Here is a 16,396-nt window from a genome sequence, read left to right on the forward strand (position 1 = left end):
TTGCATTCTTTTGGGTGAAAAATCCCCAAATCCCCAAAAATCCCCAAATTGGAGAATAAGTGTAGTTTCCAGGACAACACCTTAAACATGTGTTTACCTCTCTCGTAAAGATAAGATGATTTTAACTGTAGTAGGGCACCATGAAAACTGCATTGTGTGCAGGAAGCATGCGTTGTATGCCTCCTGCTCAGTGAATACTCACTCAGCCAGGTGCAGAATGGACTTCAGTAAAAATGAACAGAATTGTCAATTACCTTCTTGTAGGCAGTAGACAATACTCTACTCTAATACTGCCTCTTGATTGGAAATCAATATTGTAATAAAGCATGACAAGAGGCACTCACCACAGCTTGTGCTCAAAAGAGTTTATTTCTTTTGTGCAGTTAACATTACAGCATGACCGGTTTAGGACTCCATGCTGTGGAGCTGCACAGTGTCCTAACCTGGCCATGCTGTATTGGAAATGAATGCTTATTGTAGAGCAGCAGGGACTGCTATCAAAATGATAGGATTCTCTGCTTCAGGGCAAAGTAAAAATACCTACAGGAATGCCTTTGTCTGTGGTGAAGCCTCAATGGAGTAAGTGCCCCAATGATTTCACCATGCACAGGCTTCTGCAGTCAATCACTGTCACATGCAAGAGTAAGTACATGTAAGCGCTAAGGCCAGTATTTGGCTGTAGCAGCCTGTGCACAATGTACAGAGATGTCACTGAGAAACTTCCGACGTGCAGTGGTGCGGGATTGAGAGTAGAGGTGTAAGTATTTTTTTTTCTTTGTATTTTTTATGTCAACCCTTCCCTGCTTGTCAGCCCTTTTATGAAAAGGGATAGAAAACCTGTTTATTTTAAGAAATGCATTTTTTTTGGCTGTACATATTTTATTTTACATCAGTTATACATTTAATTTAGAATCCAATACAAATACTGAAAAAATAGGTTTTATTGCATTTTGTGTTTTCTACAATAAAATGTAAATTATTTTATTTCAATGACTAACAAAGGAAAAGATAACACTAAAAGATAAAGCAACAAAAATTGAATAAGACACAGGTAGCAATAAGCACTAGGCTCAAGCTAAGAACTGAAGTCTCTACAAAGCCCATAGCCATGAAGAAGCTTTCACATTACAACCCAATACACACCTAGCAAGTACCAGGAGAACATTGACTCATTTCCATCAGTATGAAGCACAAGAGGAGGAATGAAAACCAGTGATGTTATTTTCCTAGATGCAGAAAGAATAACTTATCAATCCGCCTGGAGAAAGAAAATAATTGGAGACTATGTAGCCAGCAAAAAGATAGAAAAAAACTATATAGAAAATAAGCAACATGTCCATAAACCTAAAAGGTTTTCTTCTATAATAGTCAATGAAATACATAAAACCCATAAAAAACGTATAAACTAATGAAACTCTTAAGGACGGCAATGGAGAAACAGCTATCAATGCCGAGACTAATGAGAAAAGAGGAGAGGGTCAAAGCGAACGAAGACAAGAAAGCAAATATCAATGATAATTGGTTAGGAAGAATAAATATGGCTGCTTTCTTTCAAAAACAGTGCCACATGTGTGCACAAGTTGTGTGTGGTATTGCAGCTTAGCCACATGTCTCTCAACAGAGTTCAGCTACACTAAAGCGCATAATATGTTTGTTTTAGTTAAAGGGGTTATAGAGACCCAAGCTAGGCTCACCGAACTTTCAGAAAACTCGCTCAACTCTACTCTTGGGCATAGAGTTCACCAGAGCTTCGTAGGTTATCACTGGAGTCCTCTTCCACTCCTCCATGACAATATCACAGAGCTGGTGGATGTTAGAGAACTGGCAGTGACAGGGTTAAGTTGTGCCGATACATCCATCTCCTCGCTGGTCGGGGCCCCTTCTTGTGAAGCCACACCACTAGCGATGACATCACTAGGGGGCAGAGGCCCGAACCAGTAACAAGATGGTAAGTATCAATCTTTTCACTGTATACATAATCCAGCCATATAGATGGCTGTATAGTGAATACCCCCCCCCCCTCCCCAGGGGTTAACTAGCACTAATTATCTCATTCCTCGGTAGGCTGAGCTGTACTCACGGCTCAACCCCAACATTACCAAGTTCGCACAAGCCAAACCTGGCAAACCCCCTGAAAATGTAATCAAATCTGGGTTCTGGGGGCTCGGATCGCTGAACTCTACCCAAGAGGCCTAAGGCAGTGCTGGAAAGTAATGGTGGCAAAATATTGACACTCTGGGCCAATTTGAACATTTCCACTTTCCACTTTTGTTGCCAAGATTAAGACATTAAAGGGGTACTCAGCCCCTAGACATTTTATCCCCTATCCTTTGGGGACCCCCGCAATCTCAGCTGCAGCACCCCAGACATCTAGTGCACGGAGCAAACTTTCCTCTGTGCTGTATGACTGGCGAGGGGGACTAGCATTGAGGGGGCATGACTGTGACATCACAAGTGGGGCATAGCTGTGATGTCACAGCCATGTCCCTCAATGAAAGTCTATGGGAGGGGGCGTGACGGCTCTAAGCAGGGAGATCGCAGGGGTCCCCAACAGCGGGATCCCAGCAATTAGACATCTTATTCCCTATCATATAACCTTTGATCTCCCATTTAATGGCTGTGTGTTGAGTTATTTTGAGGGGACAGAAACTTTATATATATTCTATACATATATATATAGGCTTTTATTTAAAAATTATATGGGTTTATATATTATCTCTCAATTTTCTGCGGTAAATATTTAACCTTGGAAATGATATGAAGCCATGTTCCCTTCTTGCGGGTAATTTTCTGTCTTATACAGGTTTAACCCACTTAGACAGTGTACACACAGAATAACAACAGAATTAGATGTAGCCTACAGCTTCTCTGAAACAATGGTCAGAAGGAGTTTTAAGCGATTCCCCGGAGACATTATACAAATTAATTACTCCCACAGAGAAGTAACTTCTGGGAAACACTATATACTTGGCTGCCTTCTGAATCATTGTCTTAGGCGCTGAGTATTCAGAGCATGACACCGGGCATTTGTAAGATACATTACAGACAGTGTCACAATTATTTAAGCTCATCAGTAAAAAAAAAAATCTAAAAAAAAATAAATAAATAAAAAACACTTTTCCATTGGGCCTAGAAAGTACAATAGATAAGCTAACCGAATCAGTAAAAGTACAAAGAATGTAAATTCATTCGAAAAAGATAATATGCAAATATTTCACAGAAAATTACATTTGGAAGACATTAGGAAACCAAAGATTGAGGTCATTATTTGCTAAATATGTGCCATATGCCACCGTAAATGCATTTTCCCAGAAATCCATTCTTCTAAATTATAGTATAGCAGGAAAAGGAGGCAATTTGCAGTAGGCCCGTGTTAAAGCCCAGACAGAACGGGGACTTCAGCTGTACAATGCCCAGTACGGACAGTGGTCAGATCTGGCTAATGACTTCTTTCCACTATGGCCTGAGGGAATCCTCCATGTCTGGAGAAAAGAAGGTTTTATTATCATCATGGATTTTTTACTGTTAAAAGATGGTGGGTTCAAGATGGTGGGTTCACACTGCGGAATATCCGATGGGATGTATTCCTGGCAGACATTCTGTGCACAGCCATGACATGCGCAATCTCCATAGATGGCCATGCATTTCAAAGTGGATTCCGCCAAAAGAATGAACATGAGTCCGGAATTTGAGATTCTGCAGCAGAATTTGCACTGTAACGAAGGGAGGCCTTAACAATATAGCCTTAAAGGGGTATTCCGGGACTTAGACATCTGATCCCCTACCCAAAGGATAGGGGATAAGATGCCTGATCACGGGGGTCCCGCCGCTGGGGACCCCCGGGATCTCGGCTGCAGCACCCACCTCAACGGCTTCCGGCAACACTGGATGCTTCGGATCCCAACCACGCGAGCGAAAGAGCGTGACGTCACGACTCTGCCCCCGTGTGATGTCCCGCCCCGCCCCTCAATGCAAGTCTATGGAAGGGGGCGTGATGTCACAACGCTACGGCCCCGTGATCGACAGTAATCAGACCCGGAGCGAACACGCTCCATGGACTGATTTTAATGGGGTGTGGCGTGCAAGATCACAGGGGTCCCCAGCGGCGGGACCCCCGCGATCAGGCATCTTATCCCCTATCCTTTGGAACAAATTTATTAAATGGTCACAGAGCATTGATATTGTGTGTGCAGGTACACATTTTCTGAAATTTCACTCTTCACATACACCAAAAGGCCAAGCTAAGTCTGGGCTGGTGCATTTTTGTGACCTTTTGGTGTTTTGTTTTGTTTTTTGCGCCAAAATTTTAGACTTTTAAAAAAAGTGGTGGTTGATAATTCATAACCACTGCATAAAAAATAATCTTAACCTGTTAAAGACCCATGACATACCTGTACGCCCTGAGTCCGCTCCCGTTCTCTAACAACGGCCAGGACCCGTGGCTAATTGCAATCAGTGCCGCGTGCCATTAACCCTTTAGACACGGCGTTCAAAGTTGAACACGCGTCTAAAGTGAAAGTAAATCATTGCCGGTTAGCTCAGGGGGCTGTTCAGGATGTCCGCGGTGAAATCACGGCATCCTGAAAAGCTGTGAGACAGCGGGAGGGTCCCTACTTGCCTCCTGGTGTGCGATCGCTGAATGAGCAGTCAAGCGGCAGAATCATCGATCACTGGTTTCCTATGAGAAACCAGTGATCAATGTAAAAGATCAGTGTGTGCAGTGTTATAGCCCGTATGGGAGCTATAACATTGCAAAAAAAAAAGTGAATAAAGATCATTTAACCACTTCCCTAAGAAAAGTTTTAATCATCCCCCTTTTCCATATAAAAAAAAAAAAAAACAGTGTAAATAAAAATAAAAATAAACATTTGTGGTATTGCCGCGTGCGGAAATGTCCGAATTATAAAAATATTGTTAATTAAACTGCACGGTCAATGGCGTACGAGCAAAATTCCAAAATAGTGTCTTTTTGGTCACTTTTTATATCATGAAAAAATTAATAAAAAGTGATCAATAAGTCCGATCAATACAAAAATGGTAACGCTAAAAACTCACGGCGCAAAAAATTAGTCCTCATACCACCCCGTATGCGGAATTTTTTTTTAAACGTATACATTTTCCTGCATGTAGTTATGAAAGTACAACAATATTAAACCTATATAAGTAGGATATCATTTTAATCATATGGACCTACAGAATAAAGATAAGGTGTCATTTTTACCGAAAAATTTACTGTCTAGAAACGGAAGCCCCCAAAAGTTACAAAATGGCGTTTTTTTTTTCAATTTTGTCTCACAATGATTTCTTCTCCCTTTCGCTGTAGATTTTTGGGTAAAATGACTGATGTCATTACAAAGTAGAATTGGTGGTGCAAAAAATAAGCCATCATATGGATTTTTAGGTGCAAAATTGAAAGAGTTATGATTTTTTAAAGGTAAGGAGGAAAAACCAAAATGCAAAAACGGAAAAACCCGGGTCCTTAAGGGGTTAAGGGGTTAAAGGCCAGTGGCAAAAAAAAATTAATAAACTGGTGCCAGAAAGTTAAACAGATTTGTAAATTATTTCTATTAAAAAAATCTTAATCCTTCCAGTACTTATCAGCTGCTGTATGCTACAGAGGAAGTTCTTTTCTTTTTGAATTTCTTTTCTGTCTGACCACAGTGCTCTCTGCTGCCACCTCTTTCCATGTCAGGAACTGTCCAAAGCAGGAAAGCTTTGCTGTGGGGATTTGCTCCTGCTCTGGAAAGTTCCTGAGACAGACAGAGGTGTCAACAGAAAGCATTGTGGTCAGACAAAAAAGAAAATCAAAAAGAAAAGAACTTCCTGTGGAGCAAACACCAGCTGCTGAATACTGGAAGAATTAAGATTTTTTAATAGAAGTAATTTACAAATCTGTTTAACTTTTTGGCACCAGTTGATTAAAAAAATGTTTTTCCATCGGATTACCCCTTTAATAGCCGATCTGTACACACTTTAAATAAATTTAAAAAAAGTATAAACCAAAAAGTCGCAAAAAGTAGAGCTGTTCCAAATGTGCAACAATTATACAAACAGAAACATTTAACATTTAACGCAATGATAAATGCCCCCCCATGTCCTTCAGATGAAGATGGCAACTATTTTTTTGGGTGTCTCCTCAAGAGTTAAAGGGGTATTCGAGGCAGAACCTTTTTTTATATATATCAACTGGCTCCGGAAAGTTTAACAGATTTGTAAATTACTTCTATTAAAAAATCTTAATCCTTCCAATAGTTATTAGCTTCTGAAGTTTTCTGTCTAACTGCTCAATGATGATGTCACGTCCCGGGAGCTGTGCATGATGGGAGAATATCCCCATAGGAACTGCACAGCTCCCGGGACGTGAGTTATCAGAGAGCAGTTAGACAGAAAACAACAACTCAACTTCAGAAGCTAATAACTATTGGAAGGATTAAGATTTTTTAATAGAAGTAATTAACAAATCTGTTTAACTTTCCAGACCCAGTTGATATATAAAAAAAAGTTTTGGCCTGGAATACCCCTTTAAAAGTTGTTACTAAAAGCAGACTAATTCCATTATTCAGATACAGAACACCGGTAAAGCCATAATGTTCCAAGCAGACACCCCAGCGTCTTGTTCCGACTCCATTTCCCCCATCGCTCCCCGCAGAACCGAAATAAAATATAAAATATTGCATTTCTTTTAAACATCACAGATTTTATACATGGTTGAAAATAAAGATGCAAATCACCAAACAATAAATTCAAAGCTTTGTTACAAACCCCCTGAAGAAACCCGAACAAATCATAACTGTCAGGGCGATGGATGATGAAAGTTTTTGGCACGGGAAGAGATACAAATCATTTCACCGTTCTGAACATTCCTCCGTCTTTCCTAGTTGCGGGCACATCATCAACCTTAATGATGGGAGCCATCCACGAAAATAATTCCTGAGCCCCAGGAATACACACCTACCTGACGCCATTAGATAGTATTCAACAAACAACATCAATCTCCTTGTGAGGGTGATTTACAGTCTATCCTTCAAGATTGTTGTAGAGATTTCTCGAGCACATCCAACATTGTCAGGCCGGAGATCTCTCCCTCTCTCTAGTTTGCTCTCCAGCCATAAAAAAGTACTGAATGTTGAATAATTTATTTTATTCCAGTGCATAATGTACTCAGTTAATGCAAAAACAACTAGGAACCTTCCGTCAGAGATCTAGTTAGACTTCACTTGGGGCAATTATTTAAGGTGCCCATACACATTTGATGAGAGACACCCAAACCTGCCGGGACCAGCCTATTATCTAAAAGGCTGAAAGGGGTACTCCCACGCAAGACATCTTATCCCCTATCCAAAGGATAGGGGATAAGATGTCTGATCTCGGGGGTCCCGCCGCTGGGGACCCCCGCAGTATTGCATGCGGCACCCACCTGTTTTTTGTGCCGAAGTCCTGGAGGGTCTGAGTCGCGACTACGGGAACGGAAGTCTGTGACATCAGGACTCCGCCCCCGTGTGACGTCACCCCCGTCCCCTCAATGCAAGTCTATGGGAGGGGGCGGCGGGACCCCCTAGATCACACATCTTATTCTTTGGATAGGGGATAAGATGTCTAGGGTGGGAGTACCCCTTTAAGGGTATAGGCAGGGCTCAAGTCCTGCAGGATCGCATGGGAACTGAGTTCCTGCACTTTTTCCACCGCAGAAACACCATTCCAATTAGTTGGAGTCCTGCATGAACAGCCCTTGAGTTGAAATTTTGGGTGAGTTCCCACACATTTTTTTCCCCCAACACCCAACAGTGATGTCAGAGGAATGAAGGATCGGGCATGTTGGATTTAATTTGTCCATATTTTTTTTTAAGGCACCTAAAGGGGTTTTACCACAATAAGAAGATATCCTGTGGATCGGTACGTGTCTGATCAAAGGATCCTGACCAAAACACACAAAATGCAAAGACTGGTCAGGCACAAAAAGCAGGTGTGAATACACGCCAACACAGAGAAACACAGAATACAGACATTACACATATTCCAGGTTTATAGTTTGTCTTTATATTCAGAGAATCAGTCATATGGGCGTAAACTTAATTTTAAAAATAGGAATGACTACCAGGTGATGGGAGGGATTATACAGTCAGGGGTGTGAATGTTATACATTTAGGGGTGTGTACTTCAAGCTATTAATTCTTTTTTGGGTTGGCCACAGGTCTAAAGGTGTCTAAAACTAATAATAAACAGGCACAAGATATAGAAGACATTTTTGGTGTGCAAAATGTGCCAGGATTCTGTTGCACCTGTAATATGACATCTGCAATATTGTTTGTTGTCATATGTAGGATGAGGTGACCTTCTTCTACATGTGGAGATTTTATAACCTAGGATTTGCAGCAATAATGAGATATATCTAACCATCTATTCCTACCTGTATACAATCTAGTTGGAGGCTTCTACCTAAAAAATATATATATAATAAAATATATATATATATATATATATATATATATATATATATATATAATAAAAATAATAAAAAAGATATATAATATATGTTAATAGCTTATAATATGCTATTAACAGCCAAAAGGATTCCTTAGAAAAATGTTATCTAAAAGAAGGGGGCAAATTCAACAATAACTATGATTCCTTTCTACTTCTTTATCCTCTCTTAATCTACAGTTCAGCACGACCCTAAATTTAAAGCTATTTATCATTTCATGGAAAGAAATCATGCTTCTAAATGTTACTCACTAGGTCATGCAGATGTTTTACATGTGTTTGTTATGTGTCTAGCTTCTGTATTTGGCTCACAAATCCCTCTGTTCTGCTGCTCACTCATTCTGACATCCACTGTTCAGGAAGGGCCGTGACCGAGGCAGGCACTGAGCCTGCCCTCACTCACCATGCATTCACTTCCTTCCTGAGTCTGCTGTGCTGTGCTGGGTCTTTTCATCCAATCACTGAAGGCTGCTCTGTAACCCCCTCCTCTCCGATTTCAGACAGAAGTGAGCACAGTGGAGTGCTAGTCCCGCCCTCATTTTCTGGACATTGTCCCAGCCTGTGCTTCAGCTGGGACAAATCTGATGCTGCAGCCAGACAGGATTATGTTCTGGTTGATATGGGGACCACTAGTGGTCTTTTTTTTTTTATAAGCCATGATTTCTTAAAAAAAAATGGGAGGGAAACATATGTTTATGAAGTATATTAAAAAGCATAATACTTTGCCAAGATGTACAACATTTAAAAACGTTTTTCATGCTGACAGTGCCCATTTAGAAAATTAAAAAATACAAATAAAATAAAGTCTCTATATACACAACAGCTACACTCTCTCTTTTCTTCAATGTTGAAGGGGTACTCCACCAAAAAAGATCTTATCCTCTATCCAACGGGGATCTCTGACGTGGCACCCCAGTCATCCATGCACAAGCGAACTCCGTACTGTTCCGGATGGCTGGCAATTACAGCCGTCATGCCCCCTCCCATAGACATGAATGGAGGGGGCGTGGTGTGACATCACTAATGCGGAAGCGCCAAGTTTCTGTGTTTCGGAAGTCGCCGTTGCCGGCCTGGAGATGGGGATAAGATGTTTTTTGGCAGAGTACCCCTTTAAGAGTAAGGATTTATAATTTCTCTAAACAGCGCTATCACCCATCCATAGGTTGTTTTTGGTATTGTGATTTAAGGCTATTGCTTTTAAAGTAGCTCATCTGCAACTTTAGACACAACCCATGAGCAGTCATGGTGCTATTTCAACAAGAAAAACAGCCATTTTTCCCCTAATCCTATCCAATCATTTTAACAAGCATCTTAAATTCTCATACACCCTTAGAGCTGCCTTGTGTTCTCCTCCACTTTTATACAGGAATAAATGTGTAGCAGCTGTAATGTAACGTATTTCATCACTTCAAAACCTGTAGCATATTATACATAGTTGAATTTCCAACGTACAGTTTAGGAAAAAATAAAGAAAAAAAATCTGTAATTTCTAGAACTCTTGACCTACTTTTAAGTTCTTAAAGAAGTGCGTGCGATTCTGTGTAGCCGAATATACTCCGCCGCTGGATCGGATTGCCATTTTTTACAGTCGGCTAATTGCTCGATTTAATATCCTACAATTTTTTTGAGACAGAACAGGAGATGTACAAGATATTTTCCATATGCACGAGAGGCTACAGGAGAGTGATAAACATTTGATCCATCCATATTAATGTTATGGTCCCTAATAATATCTAATAACACAGGAAAGGAAAAAAAAAATACACACGCGGTACCGGTGACGCCAGAAGATTCTTGGTTTGACAGCCCACTTAAGGATCAGCTTCTGCAATAATTGAGTTTCCGCATTTTTCCTTTTAATTTCAACAAATGATGGTATCCGAGAACAGTAGACTTTATTTCAGAATCCCATTAGGTCCCATTATGAGATCTTATTTCCAAGACTTTTAAAATCTAATTGTCAGTCAATGTGTTACAGTAAACTTGGCTTTTCTTTTTGATTCACGTGGCTGTGTGCTGTGGGGAAACACAAAAGAAGGACGCTCCATCATTCTGTCAAGGAGGTTTCTTAACAAATTACTTTCTTTTTTCCCCCCTCTTTTTCCGTAGGAAAACTCAAATATATTTCTTGTGGTTCAACCAATTTTCAAAGTCCATATCAGGAAGACGGTTCTCCGTGCTTCGTATTGAACGTGTAGACATCGGAGTTGGCAGAAACGGTTATTGTTTTGGAGATGTGGGGATTGTTCCATGGAAAAATAGAGATATTTTTGAATTGAGAAATGTTGTGAACAGTAAATTGAGAAAATCCGGTATATACTATATACTATACTATATATCAGGTCTACTGACAAACTACTGAGATGAACACATGAGTATGTAAACTTATATTAGTGTAGCTCCTCTTATGAAGTTCATCACATCTCCTGTCCAAATCCAAAAGGTGTTATCCCGGACTATAACATTAATCGCCTTTCATTAGGATGAACTATCAGTGTTTAACTGATGGGGGTCCCTGGGGAAGGCAGTACTTCCATGAGTGCTCTATGCCTTTCTTTGCCTAATCTGTACTAGCAGCAGTGTCTGGTACTGTAGTTCAACCCATTCACTGGGGTTGATTGCCCGGGGTCCCAGGGGTCAAACCCTAACTTATCAAACACTGATGGATTACACAGTCCATCAGAAGTAATTGAGCTCATTGTCAAGTTTGTCTGAAATAGAATAGAAAATTAGAGACAAACCCTATATAAAATCTATTATCTATAGTAGAGATGAGCAAATTTTTTGAAAAATTTGATTTGGCCGATTTGCTGAATTTTCCAGAAAATTTGGTTTGCTCCAAATTTATTTGCGGAGAATATTAAAACCAGCTATTTCTGGGCTAGAGAGAGACTCAATAGGGTTGTAGAATACTTTGCCTTGTTGTAACACTCGTAGGGATTGAGCTGTGTTAGTGAAATAATACTGTTATTCAGTATGACATGCAGAATAGAGGTGTCGCTATTAGAATCACTGTCGCAGAGTGGCACAATGACAAAACCTGGAGGTGGAATTAGTATGAGGAGACCATATAGTGGCTGAATGACACAGCCTGGAGGTGGCAACAGCCTGAAGAGACCATAGGGCCTCACATTTAAATTGAAGATTTCAGATAGATGAACCTAAAAGTTTTATTTAATGTGCCAGCAGCATGAGGAGACCAAATGGCAGCACAGTGACACAGCCTGGTGGCGGCAACAGCACGAGGAGACCATAATCTGGCAGAATGACACAGCCTGAATTTGGCGGCAGCAAGAGGAGACCATAAAGTGGTGGAATGACACAGCCAGGAGTTGGCAACAGCAAAAGGAGACCATATAGTGGCTGAATGACACAGCCTGGAGTTGGAAGCAGCATATGGTGGCTGAATGACACAGCCTGGAGGTGGCATCAGCATGAGGAGAATATATGGTGGCAGTATGAGACAACCTGGTTCTGCCATCAACATGAGAACATATGGTGGCAGAATGAGACAACCTGGTTCTGCCATCAACATGAGGAGAACATATGGTAGCAGAATGAGACAGCCTGGAAATGGCATCAGCAGTATCAGGAGTCCTGAAAGTGACCCGGTGACAAAGTGGGGTGGTGGGTGGCAATACCAGTACCCGATGATGAACGTGGGTGAAAAAAGGAGAACTTGGCATCAGATGTGTGGCATCAGGCGGGTTTCAGGATCAGAATAGTAGGTGAGGCAGTTAGGCAGAAGAAAATTATCTCTTTTGTAAAAATGCTAGTGTGCACAAGTAAGTATATGCATTACGGAAAACGTAACTTTTAACAATATTCTTAGAATAAAATATATGTACCCCAAATTTTTGGGAAATTAAACAAAAGGAAAAGTGTGCAAAAAACACCATGTGCCACCTACACCACCAAGTATTGATGTGATGTAAAGGCCTCAGAAGGTGGAAGGGCACAGCGTATGGTCCATTGTAACCAGAGGGGGTAAAAACTTCCCCTGTAAGGCCCTACTCTTGCACTATTAATTCCCTTCTTGGCAAGTGTTACTTGCCCTAAAAAGGGTGTCCCCACACAGGAACCTCTCTCTATTTCCACCCACAAATACTGCAATTTCCCAGGGTTTTTAGGTGGAAAAAAGGAGAGGTTCCTGTGTGGGGCTGCCGTTTTTAAGAGTAACACTTTCCTTGAAATGGTGGAAAGGAACAACATATGGTCCATTGTAGCAGGTAGGGATAAACACTTCCCCTGTACGGCCTGCTCTCGCCCTATTAATTCCAATCTTTGCAAGTGATAAAAAGGGCGACCCCACAAAGGAAACTTTCCCTATTTGTACCTAAAAACCCTGTGAAATAGCAGTGTTTGTAGGTGGAAATAGGGAGAGGTTCCTGTGTGGGGACGCCCTTTTTAGGGCGAGTAACACTTGCCAAGAAGGGAATTAATAATGCGAGAGTAGGATATACAGGGGAAGTTTTTACCCCCACCTATTACAATGGACCATACGTTGTTCCTTTCCACCTTTTAGAGGTCTTTCCATCGCATAACTGATGAGCAGCACTTTAAATATGTTTTGTACTATTCATATTTGTGAAGTGTTGGCGTGGCACCATGGTCAATCTACTCTAATGCATCAGGAATTGGTGGATGGAAATCCTGGCTGATCCATGCCTGATTCATCTTCACAAAGGTCAGTCTCTCCAGATTTTTCGTGGACAGACGAGTTCTCCTTGGGGTTACTATGGCCCCTGCCACACTAAACACCCGCTCTGATGGCACACTACTGGTCAGGCAGGACAGCTTTTCCAGGGCAAACTCTGCGGCCACAAATCAAATTTGGCTGCCCAGAAGTCCAGCAAATCTTCAAAGTGTCCACCGGCTGAACCCACCAGTCCTTGTGCCATCTTTCCACATCCCTGCTGTTTGCTATACCTGCATTCCGAATAAAGATGTTATTTTCTGCATGCAACTGTGCCTGAGGTGAGTGCTCCGGTTCAAGTCTTTGATGAAGTTTATGATCTTCAAAGTGTGTTGGCAGGGTCGTATCAAGGTATGCCACTACCAGCTGGTTCAGGTCCTGTTCCAGGTCTACCTGCTGCTTATGAGTTGCTTCACTTTGTGGGTGAAGAAAGCTACTCATCAGTGACTGTAGACTCAGGCTGCTGCTGATGGAGCTGGTACTGCTCCTGCCACCCCTCCCCAGCAGCCATGGCAGTGGAAGGTGAGCGTAGAGGGTCCCCTGAGTCAGACTTGGAAGAGGATGGACAATGGTGCAGATAGGCATCGGCACACTGATTACCTAGGATGTCTCTGTAGTAGGTCAGTTTGTCCTACCTCTCAGTGGGTGTAAAAAAGGCCCCCATTCTGGGACGGTAGCGAGGGTCCAATAAGGTGGAGAGCCAAAAGTCATCCCGCCGCTGAATGGTGACAATTCGGCGGTCACTACGCAAGCAAGTGAGCATGCATCATGCCATTTGTGCAAGTGACTCGGAGGAACTCCCTGCCTCCATCTTCACTGCATACTGTGTGTCTGGGTCCTCTGTCTCGTCTTCCTCATAACCCTCTGGCTGCTCCTGATCCTCCTCTCCAGTCAGATCACTATAAACACCGCCCATTTTGTGAAACCTTAACTGTGCTCCACTGTCCCCCTCCTCTTCCAGTTCAGCCACCACAGGGCTTATGCGGCCGTGAGAAGTAGGCGCCACTTCTCCAGTGCCCTGACCAGCCATCGTTTCCAACATGTGTAGGAAATGAAGCAGTGGAATGACGTTGTTCATCCCGTAATCCTGGCGACTGACTTATAATGTGGCTTCCTCAACGGGCCTGAGTAAACGGCAGGTGTCATGAATGAGCTGTCACTGTTTGACATTAAAGTTACACCGGGGAGTCCCCCTATGCGCTTGGATCATCAAGAAATCGGTGATGGCTTTTCTCTATTTGTATAGTCAGTCACACATATGGAGGTAGGAATTCAAACCTGTGGAAACGTTGCAAATCAGATTTTGTTGGTGGATACCGTTCTGAGAGCGTGGAGGCGGAAGTGTCTGTTGCTGTTGTGGCTGTGCAGGAACCATATTGTATTGTCCCTGACTGTAGTTACAGGTCTACACGTCAGTACTGCCGTGCACTTTGGTACACACCAACAGGCTCAAGGACTGGTACTGGGACTCCCCACTTCAGCTCGGCACAAGCCATCAGTTCTCTGAAAGGTGCAGAATCCACCACATGAAAAGGGAGGGACTGCAGCACCAGCAACTTGGACCGGAGCACATTTAACTTCTGCGCCGTTGGATTAGTGGGCACAAACTGTTGTCTTTTGGACATGGCTTTGCCGATGGATTGTTGGCGGAATGACTGACTCGAAGTAGGAGGAGCAAGAGCATCTGGAACGACAGCAGATGGGTAGGACAGACAGCTCCCCTCCACGGAGGTGGTGGAGCCTTGGCTGGCTGAAAGAGGGAGCGGCGTGCCACTGGGTGATGCAGTAGGCTCGACCACCGCGTGGGAGTTACGGTTCTCCCAGGCCGCTTTATGGTGACGCTGCATATGTTGACGCAGGGCCGTGCTGCCAACATTGGGACCCTACACATTTTGCATGTGGCGAGGTTAACATCCTGTGGATGCTTAATGAAAAACTGCCACACCGCCGAATAGCTGATTTTCCCCCCAACAGTCCGCACTGATTGACTGCTACTGCCCCGACTTCAGGATCCCCTTTTCCACTTCCTCCCTGGAAGGTAAGCTGCCACGAAGCAGGTGGTCTATCCCAGGAACGTTTGGCTCCAGACTTCCCACTTCTGCCACCATGCTGACTGCCAACCATGCTACCACCTTGCTGGCTCAGCTGCTGCCTCACGGGCAACCTGCAATCCTCTTCTCCAGACGATGATGAAGCCCCTTCTGTACCCAGCTCCCAAGTGTGATCGGCTTCATCATCATCAAGTTGTGTCTGCTCGTCACTGATGTCCTCCTCAGGTTCCTCAAAAGTGTGTGCTTTAGGAGCCTGAATGCTTGCAACACCACCTCCCACACCACTCTGTTCATCACTACTTGCCTGCCTAGCAGAGGAAGCGGCGGATGTCTCCTCCCCTTCTTTGCTGGGCAGTAGCTGCTGACTGTCCTCTAGTAGATCGTCCTCAATAAATAGTGGAGCTGCACCCACAGCATAAAATACTTATTTGGGGAGGGAACAGCATAGGACAGAGGAAATGGGAGGACAGGGACTGCTCCCGGGCCATGCCAACTGAGGGTTGTGTCTAAGGAACCCACCGACTGTTGACTGGTGATGGTCGAGACTGTTGACAGATGGGTTGATGGTCGAGACACGACCGCTTGCTGATAACGGGAGCTCAGGCCTCTCGCTGCCACTCGCCCCTAGTCTGCTGCAACCTCTGCCTGATGAATTTATGCTTCTGCCACTCCTCTGTCAAGGTCCTGGCACTTTTCTGCCTGACATAATTAGTGCGCATATGAGGGGAGGACAATATGCTCCATTATGCTTAAAACAGCATTTGTCTACAACACCAGCAGGTGTGCACTTTTGATTGGCCTTCCACAGTAAGTAGGCCCTTAAGACTTTAACAGGACCAAAATCGTACGCCACATATCTACGCACAGGTTGCACACAAAATTGTCCTTTCTCTCTCAATATCTCTCCCTTTCCTATCAGTGCTTCTAGGCTGGATTTGGCCTTGAGGTGAATTGCTGCTGTAAAAATGCTTTTCTATGCAACACACACTGCTCTCTGTCCCTCTCTCTCTCTCTCTCTGCAATAGAACACTGATGTGACTGGCTGCAAGATAGCTGCTGATTATACAGGGCTGTGACATCACAGGGGTGGCTGGCTGCTGATAGGCTGCATGCTGCATGTGATTCAGGGTCCTCCCACCTACCCGTGTTCCCGCCTTCCCAGAGTTTC

At 43.1% G+C, this 16,396-nt stretch overlaps 1 long non-coding RNA gene across 1 annotated transcript in view; it reads right to left on the reverse strand.

Moving 5' to 3' along the window:
• Positions 1–9,377: 9,377 nt before the first annotated feature.
• Positions 9,378–16,396, reverse strand: part of LOC130282223 (uncharacterized) — a 49,349-nt gene continuing 42,330 nt past the window's right edge. The window contains exon 4 of the long non-coding RNA XR_008846288.1: positions 9,378–10,660. This is a non-coding gene — a long non-coding RNA (uncharacterized LOC130282223). The remainder of the gene's footprint in view (positions 10,661–16,396) is intronic.

The sequence above is a fragment of the Hyla sarda genome, chromosome 7 (assembly GCF_029499605.1).
Source record: "Hyla sarda isolate aHylSar1 chromosome 7, aHylSar1.hap1, whole genome shotgun sequence".
Lineage (NCBI taxonomy): Eukaryota > Metazoa > Chordata > Amphibia > Anura > Hylidae > Hyla > Hyla sarda.